Below are 22,210 nucleotides of genomic sequence, written 5' to 3' on the forward strand. Positions count from 1 at the left end.
AGACCCTTCTCCATTTTCTGAAGAAGGGTCCAGGACCGAAACATCAGCTTTCCTGCTCCTCTGATGCTGCTTGGCCTGCTGTGTTCATCCAGCTTTACATCTTGTTAGCTTAGGAAAACCAGTGCGGGATGCCAGATTCTGCCAGATGAGAGAGACAATTTAGTACAGGCGATGAAGTTTAGTGTAGAAACTATGGAACTGGCCTTGCACGGATAAGAGGCTTGGTCAAGTGATGGTCCTGAACAAGCAAATGGGCCATATGAAAGCTGCAAACTCTCAAATGGTGTGGGAGCAAAATGTGCCCTGCTCCTTGCAACAGTCAGAAAGGCTGTTGGAACCCATGTGTTCTCCCTCTACATCAAGCATCAAAGGGACCACTGAATCTGAGATGGACACAGCGGATCTCACTGCATCAATGTCTTTGCTGCTGGGAAGATAAGGTGAATTTCTCCCGAGACACTCTGGGTGCAAGAGGTAAGCTCCTATGCGTTAAGTGCCACCTGTATCTGATGCAGAGTTGGAGGAACCTGATCCAGTGCTAAATTACCCCAGGAGGCACTAGAAGAGAAAAGACTGGCCTGTATCCTCAGAATTAGATGAGGACTTCATTGTAATGAAGTCAGCCAGGTGGACACATAGAATATGAGTTCCCTGATTGGGGCTGTTAATCTGGTCCAATCAGGGAGCCCTGGCTGACAGAGATAAAAAGGTGTGTCAGACATCCTGTTAACACTGAGAGCTGGCTCTGAGGGAGCTGGATCAGTGTCAAGGACTTTCCATGTGTAAATAAAGGATGACTTGGTGATGGGATAGTAGCTTCTGTGGAGTTATTTCAGTCGGCTATGGAAGAGGATGTGTTGATGGCAGTAGCTGCGGCCTCCACAGGGGCAAAACATAAAGGAACTGGGTGGGCACCATTAATGTGCAATGCTCGGACGAAGCAGGAAAAGAAGGCAGTTGGAGACAAAGTCTCCACGTTGGGGTGATGGGTGGAAATGGACTTTAAAGTGGTGCAAGGTAAAAGCGAACATTGAGGCTTTGTGAGAGTACCAAGTGACCAAGTGCAAGCCAGTACTGACAGTGTCCACTGTGAGCTATGTTCCTTGCCATCACTTGCTGTTCTCTAGATGTGAAGTACAATGAGAAAATAACTGAGATAACGTCAAGGTGGGCAGAGTCTGTCAGTTTGATAGGTACAGTTCTGTGGGAGGACCTGCTGCAGGTTGACCTGGGAGCTACCAGGATGCTCAACTCTCCCATCACTTTGGTGGGGGTGATAGTGCCCTCACTTGGCTTTCAAGGAGAGTTTCAACTTTAGTCTCTATGACTGGAAACTAGTGGTCTATCCAGAACCTTTTGTAGTCAAAACTAATACCTTAGCCATGTGCAGTACCAGCCCATACCAATGTTCACCAACTCTGAAAAGTCACAACTTAAACAAACAGGAACTAAACCAGGAGGGAGTAATCAGCATCTAGCCTGCAAGCTTTTAATGATTATTCTAAATAGTGCTGGTTGGAGAAAGGTAGGGTGCTTCAAAAGCTACAAAACGTATGCTTAGGATTGTGTGCTTAAAATGGTAGTTCAGACATCCAAACAATGTCATACACTGATGTTGTGATACACCTAACATACATATAATGTATGCTCCTAATGCATCCTCAACTTGAGGATAACTGGTGCATATGGCAGTGTTAACTATGTGTAGGATGGACACCATTGTGCTTTCAGACCAGCATGCCTAGCACTAAACCTGTGAGACCAAGTTTTGCAGCCTCCGTGTAACTTTCTGAGCAAGAGCTGTACATAAGCATTAACTGTGAGCTCGAACATTTGCTTTTAATGAGCTGGATTTGAAATCTAGTTTAGCTCACATCTAACATTATTGAAAATATTCTATAATTCCCTCCTGTTTGAGTTTGAAATCACTGCTGTTAAATCAATCTGTGATACAAAATTCTGCAGATTTATTTTTTATGAATGTTACATATCATGACAGGATATCATAGCAAAGATGACACTTGAAGAGTGATGACTTCGATATTGGTTGGGTCTGGTGTATGCAGTGGCGAGGCAGTGGAAGCAGGATGACAGTGCAGGCGTTATTGATGTTGAATTGGCTCAGGACTGATGGGCTGTCTTTAAGCTCTATCTTTCTATGTTTTTTCTTATTCTTAAACTATTCAAAATGGCACCAGATTATGATGACAGTGGAAAAGCTTTTCACTGTATTTTACTATTTTTCTCACTGTAAAACACACGTGATAATAAAATCATTCATTAATTCAGGATGGTTCATAAAGAGTGAAGTGAAGGAAAATTCTTCAAAGCTTCTCGTCGTCCATTGGCAAGCTTTAGGAGGCTGCTGATCAAGCTGCAGAAGATGAGGTACTGCTGTATGACTATGTTTACAAACACAACAACTATACACCAGTTTATCTTTTTTAAAAAAAGAACAACATGTCAGTACAGAAAACCTATTACTGATATTCTAGTGGTTTACAAATTAAAAGTTAATGTTGCAAATATCGCCATGTTCCCAAAATGGCTTTTAATTAAGTGTAACAGTTGTCCTAAACCAGCAGAGTATCAAGTTAATATAAATTATTAGCATAGCATATCTGTAACCTGAAATATCTGGAAAAGAAAACTAGACTTAAATTTTAAATGAGCCAATTTAAAGATGCTTTAGCTTGCAGCAGTTAGTGAGTAATTGACACCAGCATTTGGTCTTTCCAGCTTATTCCATGCAGAAAGGGCCAGTAGAAATCTTCAACTTAAGGATATGCACTTCAGCAACAATCCAGTTGGAGAAATATTAATGTTATAAGGCAAGCAGATTGACAAACACAGCAGAAAATGAAATATCACAGAAAATGTAAGCTTTCATCATCTCTTATAACTTTACCATTCATGTTCCTTTTCTGTCACCTTGGAATATTTTCTACATTGAAGATGTTTTTCATTAATTTGGGCCTGTTGCAAATTTTTGAAAAATCATTCATAGAAACAGAAAGTGAGAATAGGAGTAGGCTAGTCAGCCCTTCCAGCTGACTCTGCCTTTCAGTATGAACATCCAACTGAGTTCCATTTCCCGTTTTCTTCCCATCATACCCTTTGATCCCTTTATCTCTAAGAACGATATCTAACTCCTTCTTGAAAATAATCAATGGTTTGGTCTGAACTGCTTTCTGTGGCAGAGAATTCCGCAGAATCACCACTCCTTGGATGCAGAAGTTTCTCTTCATCTCAGTCCGAAATGGCCTACTCCATATCCTTAAACTGTCACCCCTGGTTCTGAATGTGCTGGTTATCGGGGAACATCCTTCCTGTGTTTACTGTCTAGTTCTGTGAGAATTAGATAGGTTTCAATGAAACAGAATCATACAGCATGGAAACAGGCCCATTGGTCCAACTCGTCCATACCATCGAAATTACCCAAACAAAACTGATCCCATTTGTCTGCATTTGCCCTACATCCCTCTAAACCTTTCTTACTTGTGTACCTGTCCAAATGTTTTTTAAATGTTCCTGCCTTATTCTTCTAAACTGCAATGAATCCTGATTGATCCTGTTTCACTTCATACATTGGTCTTGCCACCCCAGTAACCAAGTAGTCAACTTGTATCACACTCCCTCAAAAAGGCCCTGTACAATTGCAGCTAGGCAACCTTTATCCTTCAGAAAGCCTTGTGACTGTCCAAATAAAACCCACACCTATTTGCTGCCCCTTATCAACTCTACTAGTTACATAGAATTCCTACAGTGTAGAAAGAGGCCATTCAGCCCATTGAGTCTGCACTGACCCTCAGAAGGAAATCCCACTCAGATCCACGCCATCCTTATAACCCCACATTTACCATGGCTAATCTATCTAGCCTGCACATCTTTGGACATGGGAGGAAATCAGAGCACCCAGCGGAATCCCATGCAGTCATGGGGAGAATGTTCAAACTCCATAGACAGTCACGCAAATCAAACCTGGGTCCCTGGTGCTGTAAGGCAGCAATGCTAGCCACTGCCTCCCCCAAAAAAGTGATCACAGCAGGACTTGTACCTGTAATCTTCTGATAGCAGCCCAATTAACACTGAAGTCAGATGCCTTGTCCATGAGTCAATATGACCAATTCACATCCTCAAAAAATTTCATTAGATTTGTCAAGCATGATTTCAATTTCATAAGTCCATGCTGATGATCCAATCCTGTCACTTTTTTCCGAGTGCTCTGTTGTTAAATCTTCTAATTTGGACTCTACCACTGATAACAGGCTGATTTGGCTATAATTCCACATTTCCCTCTGGCTTTTTCAAATAGTGGGATTACGTTAACTACCCCCATTCCACAATCCATAGGAATTGTTTCAGAGTCTATGGAATCTTGAAAGATGATGAAAAATGCAATCACTGTTTCTAGGGCTACATCCTTAAGTACTCTGAGATGTAGATAATCAGGTCCTGGGGATTTGTTGACCTTTAGTCCCATCAATTTCCCAAATAGCATTTCCCTGCCAATACTGACTTCCTTCAGTTCTTCCCTCTTACTAGACCCTGTGTTCCCCAACATTTTTGGGATGTTCTTTGTATTCTCTTTTTGTGAAGACAGAACCAAAATATATATTTAATTGGTCTGCCATCTGTTTCTAGCTATAACTTCCCTGATTCTGATTATAAGGGACTTACATTTGTCTACACTAATTCATGAACTGCAAATGTCAGTTCTCAGCCAGTACTTATTGCCTATCCCTTGTTGTCTTTAAGATGATGTTGAGCTGCCTTTTTGAACGGCTGCAGTCCATTTAGCATGGGTAAATGCACTATGCTATTTAGGGATGGAATTCCAGGATTTTGACCCAGTGTCATAGAAGGAACAGCAACATTTTTCCAAGTTAAGATGGTGAGTGGCTTGGGGGGAAACTTGCAGGTGGTGGTGTTCCAACGTATCTGTTGCCCTTGTCCTTCAAAATGAAAATTGTCCTGTGTTTGGAAGGTGCTGTCTAAGGAGCCTGTCTAGGGTTGTAATGTCAGGATTATTCCTGTGTCATATACTAATGCATTGCTTAAGAGCTGGACTAGGAGGGAGGGCTTCAGATATTTGGATCATTGGTATTGTTTCTAGGGCAGATGGCATCTGTAAAAGAAGGATGGGTTGCATGTAAATTGGGGGAGAGGGGTGGCACCTCACAGGGTAATTTGCTAGTGCCACTCTGGAGGGTTTAAAGTAGTGTGACAGGGAAGCAGGAAACAGCAGTAGGTCAGCATATGGACCTATATGGACCAATGTTTAGTCAAATAAGTCGAACAGGAAGAACAGGCAGGTTTGAGTTAATGAACATGACGGGGCGTGAAGTGTGAATTGCATTTATTTTAAGGCAAAGAGTATAACAGGTAAGGCAGATAAGCTTAGAGCCTGGATTACAATGTTGTAGCCATTACAAAACTTGGTTAAGAGAAGGGCAGGTCTGGCAGCTCAACATTCCAGGGTTTAGATGTTTCAGGCGTAATAGACAGGGATGTAAAATGAATGGGGGAGTTGTATTTCTAATTATGGACAATGTCACAGCTGTACTAAGAGAGAACATCTTGGAGGGTTCATCCAGTGAGGCCATATGGGTAAAGCTCAGGAATAAGAAAGGAGCAGTCACTACGATGAGGTGATACTGTCAGATAGTGAGGGTGCTTGAGCAACATAACTGGAATTCTGAAGAAGAATTGTATTAGACTCTAAACATTAACTCTGTTTCTCTCTCACCAGATGTTACCAGACCTGCTGAGTTCCTACAGCATTTTCTGCTTTTATTTCTATTAAAACAGGACACTGGGTGGGACTTAGGCAATGTAATTGAAATGGAGGATGGTGTATATGCCCCAAAGTCGATGAACTTAATGTTGAATCCTAAAGGCTATAAAGCAACTATGCGGAAAATGAGGTGCTGTTCCTGTAGCTTACTTTGACTGTCTCTGAAACATTACAGCATGGATAAAACAGAAATGTTAGCTTGAGAGTGAGATGCTGTCTAGAACTGGCAAACAGCTGGAAGGTCAGGGTTATTCTTATGGGCAGGATGGAAGTGTTCAGCAAAGCAGTTCTTCAGTCCGCAGTTGTCAGTCTTGCCAACATAAAGGAGACTGAATTGTGAGCAGCAAAAACAGTAGAATAGATTGAACGAAATGCAAGTAAAAGGCTGCTTCACCTTGGACAATGAGGAGGGAGGAGGGAAAAGACCGATTATAACATCTTTTGTATGCCGTTTGCTATGGAACAGTCGAGGAAGTGTCAGGAGTAACAGGAAGGAACCAGGATGTCAAGGAAGTAACAGACTTGTGGAATGCTGAATAGGTTGGGGAGGGAAGGTGCATTTGGTGGCATCCTACTAGAGGTGGTAGAGGATAAGTCTATGACTGCAAAGACTGGTGGCGTGGATTATGAGGAAAAGGACAACAATATCCTTGTTCTGAGAGAGGGGGAATGGGTGAAGGCAGAAGTGTGGAAAATGGGTTGGAATGACTGAGGGCTCTGAAAACCATGTTGGGAAGGTATCCTCGGTTTAGGAGAAAGGAGGTCGTGTCGGAGGCACCGCTGTGGAAAGTGGCATCCTTGGAATATATACAACGGAGATGGAGAAACTGGGAGAATGGACTGGAGGGAGGGAGGATGGAGCAAATGGAAATGGACATCAGCAACTTTCTGGCTTTCTGCAGGGTGTTGGGCAAGTGACAGAAAGCCATAGATGGGACCTGGTGCAGAGACTGGGATGTTGACGAGAGTACACTGTGGCCAGGGGTAAGATAAACTATCTCCAGATCTCAGATCAGTCTGCCCTCAAAGGATGCAGTCAATTTATATTTCATGAAGATGAAAGAGGTAAGCTCCTGTTGCATTGATGGACACTAATGCTTACCCCACTCATCAACATAGTAGCCCTGAATTCTACACCTCTGGCTTGTGTTTCAAGATGGCAGTGGAGTAGGACGGTCCAGCCGGAGCTTGTCAGCTCCACCCATTCTTCTTCTTCTTCTTTTTCTTTTCTTTTTCTTCCTCTTAGTGATTTTCTTCTTCTCCTTCTTCTTTTTACTGCTTGATTCCCGGCCTCTGGCGATGACTCCCTTCCTCCGGCGATGACTCCCTTTCTCTGGTGAGACTCCCGGCCTGTGGCGATGACTCCAGGCCTGGCGCAAAAGCCTCCTCCCAAAAGTGCCTCCCGGTGGGGCATGGCGACCTCCCGGCCTGGTGCAGAGGCCTCCTCCCATAAGGGCCTCCTAGCATGGTGTGGCGACCTTCCAGCCTCTCGCAGTTGCCTCCTGGGGTTGTGGCGTGTTGCTGGCACAGTGTGGAGCCAGGGCACAGTAAGGACCGGAAGCTACGTGCCAGTGTGATCTGTTGTACTGAAGTTTTATTTCTGTAATGCTGGACATTTTATTTCTCTCTTGTCTAAGATCTTATAACTAAAGAAGCTGTGCCTAGGCACTTCAGTATCTAAGTTGGCACTGTAACTGGCGACATATAAACTTTTCACTATACTCATCAAGTATATGTGACAACAAAGGTTATTCAATTCGTTTTAGAACATTAAGGTGACGCATGAGGCATCTCTCCATTAGTGCATCAAGAACTAACAGATGACTTCTTCAGAAAAACCAACTAGTACAATCACTTTCTGATTCAATGTAGGCAGTTAGGCTAAGAGAGACAGAGATTTTGTCAGCATGGACAGATATCCCCTAGGAAATCATTTCTCATAGAAATGCAGACAAGTGACCATCAAGCCTCTCATAAGCCAACCAAGGGCCATGCATTACTGGAAAGGATTTCATTCTCTTCAAATGCAAGTTACCTGTGACTATCATCAATTATACCAGTAAAATTGTGTTCATTACCCTGGAAGCAGCCACGATGCCTTGTGAAGATAATGTAAGGTGAGCATCTGAAAGCAAAATTCAGTGGTCCATGTGAAATTGTTAAGAGGGTTAGTAAAGTGACTTAGGTGATAAGTACTCCTGATTGTAGGAAGAAGAATTGATCATGTTATATGTGTGCTGAAAAGGTATCAAAGTAGGGATGAAGGTATTGAGGAACATGTGCGTTGGTTGGTTACAGTAGTGGAAGATGATTGAGATATTGAGAGTGTGGTAGAAGGAGAGTTGGACAGCTCCCAAAGTGAAGCTCCTACAGTTTGATGAGCTAACACGCAAACAATTGGACAGTCAGAAACTCTGCATTCATATTTAAAGAAAGAACAATAGGAGGATCTTGTTAGATTACTGAAGAAGTACGAGATAATCTACAGAGATTGACCTGGATTTACTACATTAGCTAGACATGACGTGGACACAGGAGATGGCATAGTTATCGGTTGAGACAAGAAAAGCAACCTTAGGTGGAAACAAAGATTCAGTACATGTTGGAAATGATACTTATTGTGAATTATGTGTAGCTGTGGGTTCTATCAATGCGCAGACAAACTGGAGTCAAGGGTTGTTTGCAAGGTGAAGCTGAGACAACAAGGTGTAGAGCTGGATGAACACAGCAGGCCAAGCAGCATCGGAGGAGCAGGAAAGCAGACGTTTCGGGTCTAGACCCTTCTTTAGAAATGGGCGAGGGGAAGGGGATTCTGAAATAAATAGGGAGAAAGAGGGAGGCGAATAGATGGATAAAGGAGAAGATAGGTGGAGAGGAGACAGACAGATCAAGGAGGTGGGGTTGGAGCCAGTAAAGGTGAGTGTAGGTGGGGAGTTAGGGAGGGGATAGGTCGGTCCAGGGAGGACAGTCAGGTCAAGGAGGCGGGATGAGGCTAGTAGGTAGGAGATGGGGGTGGGGCTTGAGTTGGGAGGAGTGGATAGGTGGGAGGACATGTTAGGGAGGCGGGTACGAGCTGGGCTGGTTTTGGGATGCGGTTGGGGGAGGGGAGATTTTGAAGCTTGTGAAGTCCACATTGATACCATTGGGCTGCAGGGTTCCCAAGCGAAATATGAGATGCTGTTCCTGCAACCTTCGGGTGGCATCGTTGTGGCACTGCAGGAGGCCCAGGATGGACATGTCGTCCAAGGAGTGGAGGGGGATGTGGTGGGGTGGTGGGGGGGGTGTTGAAATGGTACGCGACTGGGAGGTGCAGTTGTTTGGTGCGAACCGAGCGTAGGTGTTCCACAAAGCAGTCCCCAAGCCTCTGCTTGGTTTCCCCGATGTAGAGGAGGCCACATCTGGAACAGCGGATACAGTATACCACATTAGCAGATTTGCAGGTGAACATCTGCTTGATGTGGAATGTCTTCTTAGGGCCCGGGATGGGGGTGAGGGGGGAGGTGTAGGGGCAGGTGTAGCACTTCCTGTGGTTGCAGGGAAAAGTGCCGGGGGTGGTGGGGCTGGTAGGGAGTGTGGAGTGGACAAGGGAGTTACGGAGAGAGTGGTCCCTCTGGAAAGCAGATAATGTCTTTGGTAGTGGGGTCGGATTGCAGATGGCAGAAGTGTCGGAGGATGATGCATTGGTCCTGGAGGTTGATGGGGTGGTATGTGAGGACGAGGGGGATTCTGTTTTGGTTATTATTGCGAGGAGGAGGTGTGAGGGATGAGTTGTGGAAAATGCGAGAGACACAGTCGAGGGCGTTTTCGACCACTATGGAGGGGAAGTTGCAGTCCTTGAAAAACGAGGACATCTGGGAAGTCCGGGAGTGGAATGTCTCTTCTCGGGAGCAGATGCGGTGGAGACGAAGGAATTGGGAATAGGGGACGGCCTTTTTGCAGGAAGGTGGGTGAGAGGAGGTGTACTCTAGGTAGCTGTGGGAGTCGGTAGGCTTGAAATGGATATCGGTTTCCAGGTGGTTGCCAGAGATGGAAATAGAGAGGTCCAGGAAGGAGAGAGAGGTATCGGAGATGGTCCACGTGAACTTAAGGTTGGGGTGGAAGGTGTTAGTGAAGTGGATGAACTGTTCGAGCTCCTCATGGGAGCACGAGGCGGCGCCGATACAGTCATAGATGTAACGGAGGAAGAGGTGGAGGATAGGGCCAGTGTAGCTCCGGAAGAGGGATTGTTCCACGTATCCTACAAAGAGGCAGGCATAGCTTGGGGCCATTCGGGTACCCATGGCCACCCCCTTTGTCAGTAAGAAGTAGGAAGGTGAAGCTGATTGGTTTGTGGACTAGGACCAGTTACCAATGATTAAGATTCTTTGCCTGCCAACAACTATGTTACTGGTTGTCATGTATCTGAAAGCTTGGTCTGTGAACAAGACAGTGAGAAGCTAGTCAGACCAGAAAAGAAATCAACCGGCCTGCAGCAGCCAAAGAAAACTCACTCTCTCAGTAAAAAAACAAAGAACTGTGGATGCTGGAATTCGAAAACAAAGACAGGAATTGCTGGAGAAATTCAACAGGTCCAGCAGCATCTGTGGAGAGAAAACAGAGTTAACCTTTTTGGGTTGAGTGACCTTGACTTTGAATTAGGTAAGCCACAGATCTTTCAGAGGTGAAACAGCCACCCAATGCCTCTTATAAATCAGTGGAAGAATATGGAGAGTGGAAGGTTGAGGAGAAATCTTTGGATCTGCAAGAACCAACCCAAGACTTCTTGTGAACAATGACTCCTGAACTGTTTTCCCAGTTTTCCCTCTGCCCATGTGTTTTTTTTTCTGTTTATGTTTATGTTTATCTGTCGGCATGTGTGTAAGTGAAAATTCATAAGAGGCTTAGAGTTCTAATTAGAGTTTATTTAACTTAATTGCTTACCTATAGCTACAATCTAATGATCTGTAACAAATGGTGATTTCTTGTTAAGTACAGAAACCTAGTCTGTTTTTTGTTAAGCTGGATCTGAAAATCAGGTAGCTGTTGGGGATTTTGTGTATTTGTTTTTAAAAAAAACTTTGACAGCTCTGGGAATAGCCCTTCCGACCTGAAACATCAACTTTCCTGCTCCTCTGATGCTGCCTGGCCTGCTGTGTTCCTCCAGCTCCATACTGTGTTGTCTCTGACTCCAGCATCTGCAGTTCTTGCTACCTCTGGAAATAGCAGGGCTTGATTTCCAGTGTGCCAACCCAGTGAGCCATGACTGAATTACTTTTTTGGTATAATAGTTCACATGAATTAGAGTCCAGCAAGTCTAGTGGAGGTTGTTTCCATTGTTGGTGCATGGAAGTCCCTTTTGCAGGAACTCACATTCAAATAAATTGCAATTGAAAATACAATGATTGTAAAATGGGAATTGTACATTGTCAAGATGAAATACTGGATTCTTCCTAGAAATCAGACTTTTAAAAAAGAATGAGAACCAAAACAGGAATTAGCTAAGAATGGAGCTGCTTTTATTTTCTCTTCTGGTGTTAAAAGTACACTGAGGACAGAAATCAAAACCAGTATAACTAAGGCTGCTCAAAGACCAGCAGTTACAGTCATATGATTAGGATTTCAGGTTGAGTCACCTTAGTGAACAAAGTTGCCTAAACCCATTATGTGCTGTAGAAGGTAACTGAGAAATTGTAAACGTCGTTTCCAAAATAACTAGTGTCAGTAATTTTCTTTAAACCCGCTCTGGCTGGGAGAGATTCATGTATGTAGCTCTTTTGTGTGGCTCAACTAGAACGTTCATAGAAATGGGAGATGTAACATTCCAGAGATATGATGAGTTAAGTTTGTCCACTGAAAAATTCTAAAAAACATGCTCTGTAATCAGCAGCAGACATTTTAAGTCCAGAAGGAGCCCAGGTTTTTCTAAAAAACAAGCAGATATAATTTTTGAAATAATAAGAGTCTCTCACTTCCTGCCTTCCGGACGTAACATTCCTGCAGCAGCTGGGGAAAAGAAATGCATTCTGCATTTTCATTCTCATAGTTACTCTGAACTGTCAAACACATGGCTAGCACATGCAATGTCTGCTGAATTTTGAGAGATCTACACATGCGGCAGGATGTCAAAAAATGTGAATGAGTTATTTTTCTCAGATTGAAAGGCTACAACAGCAAATAAGCAATCTAACACTGGTTGTTTCCCACTTTTCTAGGAATTATCAAAAAGAATTGTGGCTGTGGAAGTAAAATTTTACATCGCAAGGGTAGATGGGAATTGAGGCTAGGACAGAAAAGGCAGACATGGGAGAAACTGATGGCATAGAGAAAGAATTTTAATTAGTTTAGCATGTGGGGTTTTAATGAGTTTAGCAGAAGTCGGGAGGTAGTTACTCAGACTGTGTTATCACTATGTGCATGTTATCTTAGCTAGAGCTAGAGAAGGATCTCTTGATATATTGTCACTATACCAAGGTTTTAGGATGAATTCGAGATGTCCCTTGTATCCCCGTGGGGCCTAATTACTGATAAGCTAGAGTTCAATCAAACCGTATATCACTCCCCATGCTAGCTGCATGCCAAAGGTCATTTGAAAATGTAATTATTGAGGTATCTGTAAAACAGCATTTCTGTTATCTCGAGCAGTGTCTGTTTTCTTTAAACTTACAATGAGTGAATCAACAAACACAAGATGTCACAGGAACATCCTGCTCTGAAGTTAATTGTATAAATGAGATTGTTGTACACTGTGTTAGCAGAGTCGGTTGTCGGTGGAGACCGACGCTCACTTTCCTCGGTACCAAGTAAGAAAATAAAACTGCTTCGAACGAGAGCTGGAGTCAAGTCTCATTATTAGTAGAAATAAAAAAGATTTTCTACAACAGTGGCCCATGCGCAACAGATTGTTTTTCAATTTTTAAAAGCAGTCTCTTGACACTTCATTGTCCTCATCACCGATATTTGTTTCGTAGTGCTGAAAATTTTCAATTGCTGAGTCCAGCTGTTGCCTGATTTGTCAGCATTTGAAATGTTACTGGGGCATTGTGAAGTCCAAAGGTTTTAGTTGTATTTTGGCACAGGCATTTCAGGTTGATGAAGCTGAGATTTCTTTCACTCTGGGGTCATGGATCTTCCCAGCATTCTTTTTAAGTTGGTCAATGCTGTTGAGGTGATTCGAGTGACTCACCTTGTCTTCACACTTCAATGTGTGAATTGTTAGTAGGTTCCAGACTTCACTTGCCAGTCAGTAATGTGGAAAAACAGAAAACAGGAGCAGAAGTAGACCATTTGGCCCTTTAACCTGCCCCATCATTCAATATGATCATGGCTGATCATCCAACTCAATGCCCTGTTCCCTTCTTTCTCCCCATACCCTTTCATCTTTGGAGCCATGTTGATTTTCCCAACTCTGGGACCTGTACAAAAACAGAAGTTACTGGAAAAGCTCAGCAGGCCTGGCAGTTTCTGTGAAGAAAAAATCAGAGTTAACATTTTGGGTCCGGTGACCTTTCCTCAGAACTGATGGTAGCTAGGAAATTCCGGCAGGGTGGCTCAGTGGTTAGCACTGCTGCCTCTCAGCGCCAGGGACCCAGGTTTGATTCTGCCCTTGGGTGACTGCATGGAGTTTGCACATTTTGCACGGATTCAGTTTAATGACACTTGAACTCCCTCCTGACCCCTTTCAACTTTGTAAGCCTTTCTTGGCCTTTTAGGTTCTGGTGAATTCTACACTGACTCTGTTTAAATGGGTGGTTCCAAGTGCAGTGGACTTACTCTGGTGTCTTCCCTTTGGGAGGTGGATGGTTCTGAACCTGTCCCAATACTTATGAGCACTCAACAGCTGTCAGGTGATTGTCCAACCTCTGCTGCACTGACCTGGAGCTCATCACATAGAGGAGAGCCACCTCCTTCACCATCTGCATGTCTTTCTGCGATCTTCACTACACTCCATCTAAGACCAGAGGGCTGATGTTGACCAGATAGACCTCAACCAACAGAGGTGCAGGCTCCTCTTCTTTCAAAGTTTTCTGGCTGACTTGGGACCATTCTGCATCCCTGTTCTCATAGGATCATAGAATCTTTGAAAGAGGCCATTCAGCCCATCGAGTCTGCACCAATCCTCCAAAGAGCATACCACCCTGACTCAGTCCCCAACCTATCCCCATAATCCCACACTTTACCATGGCTAATCCACTTAGTTTGTACATCCCTAGAGACTTCACTGATGTCCCAATAAATGTGATAAGAAGGTTTTAAATAGCCAAACTTCCTGTTTATTCAGCAGATGTACTGCTTATCTTTTTAAATTTGCTGGCTGGGTCTGGGAACTTTGCTGTGCCTCGATTTAAACCTGGTTGGAAAAGATTTCACAATCTACTATTTAGCTTCCTTTCCTCCAACTTCTGTTATTCCTATCACAACCTCTGCTTCCCTCTGGTGCTTCAAGTAAGTATTGCGCACCGGTTTTGGATGTCTGGGAGCTACCAATAGATTTTTGCACTGCCTTTTGGGTGTTTGCAAGTACAGTCTTGCTCAGAGGTAATAACTTCATCAAATTGGTTACTCTGAGGTTAGTTTGGCCCTGATTTGGTCCCATATCCTTTGGGACACCCTGGCTCTCATGTTGTTGGCCAGCTTCACTGCTTTGCTTTGTGGCTTGTTAAGTGTGTGAGACAGTTCTTTCATGATGACTTTCGCTGCATGGAAATGGCCTTGTTTCCCATATGTTTTAGCAAATAAGGTTCTCGCCAACATGAGTTATTACTTTATTCCTTTTGAAAACTACCAGTCCCTTCTTCACACCTTTTAATTGTATTGGCCTGATTTTAGCCTATTTAAACCCAGGAGCTATTCCCTTATCCTCATCCCTGAAGAACCTCTGACCTATTTCCAGCCTCTGCCAAATTTTAAATAGTTCAGTTTGTTCAGTTCTCTGGACTGTCTCCCTGGGGTCACTCCTGATCCTTTTTGATGCTGTTGGTTCTTTCTTTGCCTTTTGAGTTCTGCTGTGTTCCATCTTGACCTCTTTTTGATCTGGTAGGTTCTGATTTAGCCTCTTTAAACTCCCATTGTTTTCTCTCAATTTTATTTATTGGCTTTCTCATCCTTTTTCAGAGAAATGGGGCCCATTCAGCTGAATAGAATCTTTCTGGTCAACCTTTGTTTTTCCTGTCTCCTTGGATTGTTCTGGAATCTAGGTGCATGGGAGCTTACTAAATAATTTTCTGTTATACAGCTCAGTTCCTCTGGCTCATTTTGTCCACTTTTTGGACCTACAATACACACTGTCTTCTCTCTGTTTTGCCTTGCAGGTTCTGCTAGCCTCCCCTCGATCTGCACAGAGAAATTCTCAGCTCCAGCAAAAGCAGCATCCTTAACCTCCAAGGATGAGAGAAAGAGTGCTTGGAGGGAACATCAAGGCTGCCTCCTATACCACCCTCAAATGCAATACTGACACCTCAGCAGGAGTGTAGACATCAGCTGGCCAAAGGTGAAAAGACCCAGACAGTTGGCATTCGGAGGACTGCACATGCCCAGGCCCCAGGTTGATACCCTGTGCATGAGGAGGAACAAGAGTTGTAGAAAGGCATATGGGACCCAATAGCCTTCACTGTCCAAGCATTGTATTGGTACAACACATAGTGAGACTGGCTGGCTGCCAACAGATTGGTGGTTGCTATGGAAAGCCAGGCCCAGCACTCACAGGGACTGCTGGAGAGATGCACATACCTGTACTTCTTTGCTCCACTCATTGATCCACAGGACTGAAGGCATGGTGACAGGGGAGCAGAGAGCATTGACTCCAGTCCAGTTACCTGTTCCTTACAAAGAGACAGGACAGTGCCAGAAAACACGCACCTCAAACAGGCACCTTTGTACCTTCCACTCAAGTCACTGCAGAGGTTGCCAGGTCCTCCATCTCCACCCTGCATACTCCCTTCTGACTCTCAAACGTTTATGCCAAAGATAGTTATCTTGCCTCTGGTCACCCAACCAAACTTCCAGAGCCAATAGGGTCCGTTTCTGAGTAGGCTCCTTCCCAGCTATGGAATCATGGACTATACTAGTGGGAGGAAGCGGGTTAAAAAAATTAGCTACTGAGGACATTTTTGTGTACATGGCAAGGCTAGCACATGACTTGTTGTTTGTACAAATGCGTTGAGTTTATGATTCCCTGTGAGTAGATGTTAAATGCATCTTCACATCAACCAGCGCCACTTCAAATTGCTCCTCACCTCCACCTCCACCTTGAAGCCAGTGTGCTTGTGACCTTTGATGATCACCCTTGGAACAAGATCACTCTCTTCCCATTCAATCTTGTTGCCCACTTAACTCACACTTTGCAATTGATCAGAGCCTGGAGCCTGCAACCTCCAGCCTCCAGCCTCCAGCCTCCACTGCTGAAACCTAACCTGCCAAGGCTCAGTCTTCAGTTTTGCAGCTATGGCCGCAATTACTCACTCCTCTTTCCTCAATTTCTGTGGGTACCTGGTCCTGTGCTCAAAGTGTCCCTGCTGTTGATTTTCAAAGCTGGTTGCTGGTGTGCCCTGCAATACAAGTCTGTGTTTCTAGTTTACACTGCCAATGAATAGTACAAGTGCCAGGATGGTTGTGATGGGTTGGCAGATTCTCATTGAACATGTCCTGGGCTAATTCCATCAGGTACACACTCCTGTTTCCTTGTCAAGTGTTTCCAATTTTGAATTTATTTGGTGAGTTTGGTAAAATGGGAAGCTAAATATTCATGAGGTGAGTGGTGGCATTAGCACAGCATAAAACTGGGATTAATCCTCATCCATTGTTATCTCTCCGTTGTCTAGCAAGAATCTCGCCACACCACTTGTGAATAGCATAAAAGATGGAACAAGGTGATGTTGACATGGAGATGGGTCTTTCCAGGCTTCTTGTTGGATTTTGCCACATTCATCACTGCACCCCATGTTGTTCAGATCACTATAATTTTCTGCCCGAAGGACCTGTTATATAAATCTTTGAATCACTGACCTATGAAACTGAAGAACTGACCACTGAAAATCTAAAATAATAGTGATAAAAATTTAACTCAATGAAAGGACCTATAAAACCACAAACCACCATCAATTGAATTTGAACAATAATCAATGTAAAAAACTAACCGCTTTATTTACCATCTTAACATAATAAAACTCAGAGAATTCCAAAGAAGAAGAACGTGAGCATTATCAGACATTGAGCTCAATATTGATCAAAATCTTGAGTATCTTTTAAGGAACAGCTTGAAGGAGGAAAGACAGGAAGACAATGGGAGAAATATCACAAAATTGTTATGTTGCTAAAGGAGGCTATCATGTCTGCAGTAGTGAATCAGAGGGTGGCTGAGGGTCATCATAGTGGATACTAGAGGAGCAGATGTCTAGAGAGATCGCAGATACCTGTAGGAATAATAAAGTAGTATTGGTTGGAGATTTAAATTTCCCCTGTATTGACTGGGCCACACAGCGTGTAAAAAGTCCGGATGGGTTGGAATTTGTCAAATGTGCCCAAGGAAGTTTCTTAAATCAACATGTAGAGGACCTTACTCGGGAGGGTGCAACACTGGACCTCCTCTTAGGAAACAAGGTCAGGCAAGTGACTGAAGTGTCAGTCGGAGAGCACTTTGGGTCCAGTGACCATAACTCTCTTAGTTTTAAAATAGTTATGGAAAAAGATAGGACAGGTCCACAGGTTAAGGTGCTAAACTGGAGCAGGGCCAATTTTGGGGCCATTAAGCAGGATCTGGCAGAGGTCAATTGGGCGAGATAACAAGGTGTAGAGCTGGATGAACACAGCAGGCCAAGCAGCGTCAGGGGAGCAGGAAGGCTGATGTTTCGGGCCTAGACCCTTCTTCAGAAAAAAATTGGGCGAGTCTGTTTGAAGGAAAAGGAACAACTGGCAAATGGGAGGCTTTTAAAAGTATGATATGAAGAGTCCAGGGAATGTATGTCCCTGTTAGAGTGAAGGGAAAAGCTGGCAGGTTTAGGGATCCCTGGCTGATGAGGGATGCTGAGGCTCTGGACAGGAAAAAGAAGAAGGCATACATTGGGCTATTGGGCTCAAGTGAATCCCTAGATAACCATAAAAAGTGTAAGAGCACACTTAAGAAGGAAGTCGGAAGAGCAAAAATAGGGTATGAGATGGATCTGGCGGATAAGGTTAAGGGTAATTCCAAGAGGTTCTATAGTTATTTTCAGAGTAAAAGGGTGGCTAGGGAGAGAATAGTCATGGAGATTAGGTCGCATGGAATCCAGGGAGAGCTAGCTAATTAAATTCAAAATTGGCTTGATGGTAGGAAGCAGAGGGTGATGGTTGAAGGTTGTATCTCGGACTGGAGGCCCATGACTACTGGTGTGCCGTGGGGGTCGGTGCTGGGACCTTTGTTATTTGAAACTTACGTAAATGATCTGGATATGAATGTACAAGGCATGATTAGTAAATTTGCAGGTGATACAAAAATAAGATGTATTGTTGATAGTGAAGAAGGTTATCAAAAATAACAGAGGGATCTTGATCAGATGGGGAAGTGGGCTGAGGATTGGCAAATGCAATTCAATATGGATAAGTGTGAGGTGTTGCACTTTGGAAAGTAAAACCAACGTATGACTTATACAGTAAATGGTAAGGTCCTGAGGAGTGTTGTGGAACAGAAGAACCTAGGAATACAAGTAATAGTTGGTTGAATGCAGCATCACAGATAGACAGGATGGTGAAGAAGGCATTTGGCATGCTGGCCTCCAAAGGTCAAGGCATTGAGTATAGAAGTTGGGATATTATGTTACAGCTGTATAAGTTGTTGGTCAGGCCGCAGTTGAAGTATTGTGTATAGTTTTGGTCATCCTGTTATAAGAAAGAAGTAGTTAAACTGAAAAGTGTGCAAAGACTATTTACGAGGATGTTACCAGGACTAGTAGACCTGAGTTACAGGGAGAGGTTGGCCAGGATAGGGCTTTATTCCTTGGAATGTAGGAGAATGAAGGGTGACCTTATTGAGGTAAATGAAATCATGAGGAGTATAGATAGGATGAATGCATGTGGTCGTTTTTCCCAGGGATGGGGAATTGAAAACTGGAGGGCATAGGTTTAAAGTGAGAGGGGAAAAATTTAAGAAGGACCTGAGGAGCAACTTCTTCACGCAGAGAATGGTGTGTATATTGGAATGGGCTGCCAGAGAAAGTGGTTGAGGCAGGTACAATAGCAACATTTAAAAAATATTTGGATAGGTACATGGATGGGGAAGGTTTAGAAGGATATGAACCAAATGTGGGCAATTGGAACTAGCTGAGAGGGGACTATGGTCAGCATGGACCAGTTTGGGCTGAAGAGCCTGTTCCCATGCTGTATATCTTACACCCAACATAAACTGGTACCATGATTCAACAATGCATTCAAAGAGGTTCTGGCCCAGATCATCTACGAAAGAAAAGAAGTTCTTTTCTCCAGTGATGTCAGCAGAAAACCTACACATCGGATACTGGTGACCTGGATTGAGATATAATGCAGGTTGATGACAGTGGCTTACATTGAAGAATTCAGATCCATTGCAAGAAGATGAACATTCTCCTGTACTCTGTAAGGTTAAGTGGCATTGTTCTCCTCACTATAAACTGACATTCAGAGGCATCACTCAGCCTAACTGTGTTAGTTCACAGGATAATTACATGCAACGTTTAGTGTCGCATGGATACTGCATACTTGAGATTTTATGCTCATTCTGCGAATGTTCTAACAGTTCCCAGGCAGTGCACATCTGAATCACTCACTGAAGAGGTTTAAAGACCTACCATGTCTATCGTGCTCATAAGATACTCATGAACCCATTGTGATCATACACAATACTTCTCCTTCTCAGTTTGCATGAGAAGATTGCCCACAGCAAGAGAGAGCGGAACCAGACCTACAGGAAGAGTGCTGTCAGAGATTTGAATCTCCACCTCGTATGAACAGCAGGCCACAGAGCCTGCATGGAAGCGCCACAACCAATCTTTCACTGATCAGGTACAGAAATGGTGCAAGTGTTTGATCATTGTCTATGCCCTTCTGATATTGATCATGCCGGACTTCTTTGTAACAATTAATTTATGGTTTATAGTTAGTGTATATGATATAAGGACATGAAGCTGGAGGTTTTGTGCTTTTCAGGCTCTAACCTCTTACTGAAACTAATACATGATCCATTGAGATCACAGTGACATCACTACTTATGTCTGGATGTTCATTGTTATTTCCTGTTCATTTGTGGGATGTGGGTGTCGCTGGTTGGCCAGCAGTTCTTGCCCATCCTTAGTTGCCCTTGAGAAGGTGGTGGTGAGCTGCCTTCCTGAACCACTGCAGTCCACCAGCTGTGGGTTGACCCACAATGCCATTAGGGAGGGATTTCCAGGATTTTGGCCCGGCGACAGTGAAAGAACGGCAATATATTTCCAACTCAGGATGGTGAGTGGCTTGGAGGGGAACTTGGAGGTCGTGGTGTTCCCATATGTCTGCTGCCTTATCCTTCGAGATGGAAGTGGTCGTGGGTTTGGAAGGTGCTGTCTGAGGATTTTTAGTGAATTTTTGCGGTGCATCTTGTAGATAGTACACACTGCTGCTAATGAGCGCAGGTGGTGGAGGGAGTGGATGCTTGTGGATGTAGTGCCAATCAAGTTGGCTGCATTGTCCTGGATGGTGTCAAGCTTCCTGAGTGTTGTTGGGGTTGCGCTCATGCAGGCAAGTGGGGAGTATTCCATCACACTCCTGACTTGTGCCTTATAGATGGTGGACAAGCTTTGAGGAGTCAGGAGGTGAGTTACTTCCCACAGTGTTCCTAGCTTCTGACCTGCTTTTATAGCCACTGTGTTTATGTGCTGAGTCCAGCTGAGCTTCTGGTCAATGATAACATCCAGAATGTTGATAGTGGGGGATTCAGTGATGGTAACACCATTGAATGTCAAGGGGTGGTGGTTAGATTGTCTCTTATTGGTGATGGTCATAGCCTGGCATTTATGTGGCATGAATATCACTTGCCACTTGTCAGCCCAAACCTGGATATTGTGCAGATCTTGTAGCATTTGAACACAGACTGCTTCAGTGTCTGAGGATCACGAATGGTGCTGAACATTGTGCAATCATCGGCGAACATCCCCACTGATGATGGAGGGAAGGTTATTGATGAAGCAGCTAAAGATAGTTGGACCTAGGACACTATCCTGAGGAACTCCTGCAGAGATGTCCTGGAGCTGAGATGACTGACCTCCAACAACCGCAGCCATCTTCCTATGTGTCAGCCCTATGACTCCAACCACTGGAGTGTTTGCCCCCGATAACCATTGATTCCAGTTTTACTAGGCATCTTGATGCTACACTCAGTCGAATGCAGCCTTGATGTCAAGGGCTGTCACTCTCACTCACCTCTGGAATTCAGCTCTTTTGTCCCTGTTTGTCCCATTTAGCACAGTGATGTAGTGCCACACAACATGATGGAGGATTTTCTCAATGTGAGGGCGGGACTTCGTCTCCATAAGGACTATGTGATGGTCACTTTTACTGATACTTTCATAGACAGATGCATCTGCAGCTGGCAGATGGGTAAGGATGAGGTCAAGTATGTATTTCCCTCTTGTTCATTCCCTCACCACCTGCCCGCAGCTGTGTCCTTTAGGACCCAACCAGCTTGATCAGTAGTACTGCTGCTGAGCCACTTTTGGTGATGGACATTGAAATCCCCCCACCCAGAGTACATTTTGTGCCCTTGCCATCCTCAGTGTTTCCTCCAAGTGTTGTTCAACATGGAGGAATACCGATTTGCAGCTGAGGGAGGATGGTATATGGTAATCAGCAGAGGAGGTTTCCTTGCCCACATTTAACCTGGAGCCATGAGACTTCTTGCGGTCCAGAGTCAACGTTGAGGACTCCTACAGCAACACCCTCCCGACTGTATACCACTGTGCCGCCACCTCTGCTGGCTCTGTCCTGCCAGTGGGACAGGACATATCCAGGGATGGTGATGGTGGTGTCTGGGACATTGTTTGTAAGATATGATTCTGTTAGTATGACCGTATCAGGCTGTTGCTTAATTCGTATGTGAGATAGCAATCCCAATTTTGGCACTAACTCCCAGATGTTAGTGAGGAGGACTTTGCAGGGACAACAGGGCTGTTTCTGCTGTTGTCTTTTCCGGTGCCTAGGTCAATGCCGAGTGATCTGTCCAGTTTCATTTCTTTGAGACTTTGTAGCAATTGGTACAACAGAATGGCTTGCTAGGCTATTTCTGAGGGCAATTGAGAGTTAACCACATTGCTGTGGGTCTGGAGTCACATGTAGGCCAGACCAGGTGACGGTGGCAGATTTCCTTCCCTGAAGGACATTAGTGAACCAGATGGGTTTTCCCGACAATCAGTAATGATTTAATGGTGATCAGTAGATTCTTAATTCCAGAATTCTTTT

The 22,210-nt window shown here is 44.1% G+C and overlaps 1 protein-coding gene across 1 annotated transcript in view; it reads right to left on the reverse strand.

The window, feature by feature from the left end:
- The window catches only part of tagapb (T cell activation RhoGTPase activating protein b), a 158,533-nt gene that overhangs the window by 133,801 nt on the left and 2,522 nt on the right, over positions 1-22,210 (reverse strand). The gene's annotated exons all lie outside the window — the stretch shown is intronic.

Source organism: Rhincodon typus, chromosome 9 (assembly GCF_021869965.1).
Source record: "Rhincodon typus isolate 14 chromosome 9, sRhiTyp1.1, whole genome shotgun sequence".
NCBI classification, from domain to species: domain Eukaryota; kingdom Metazoa; phylum Chordata; class Chondrichthyes; order Orectolobiformes; family Rhincodontidae; genus Rhincodon; species Rhincodon typus.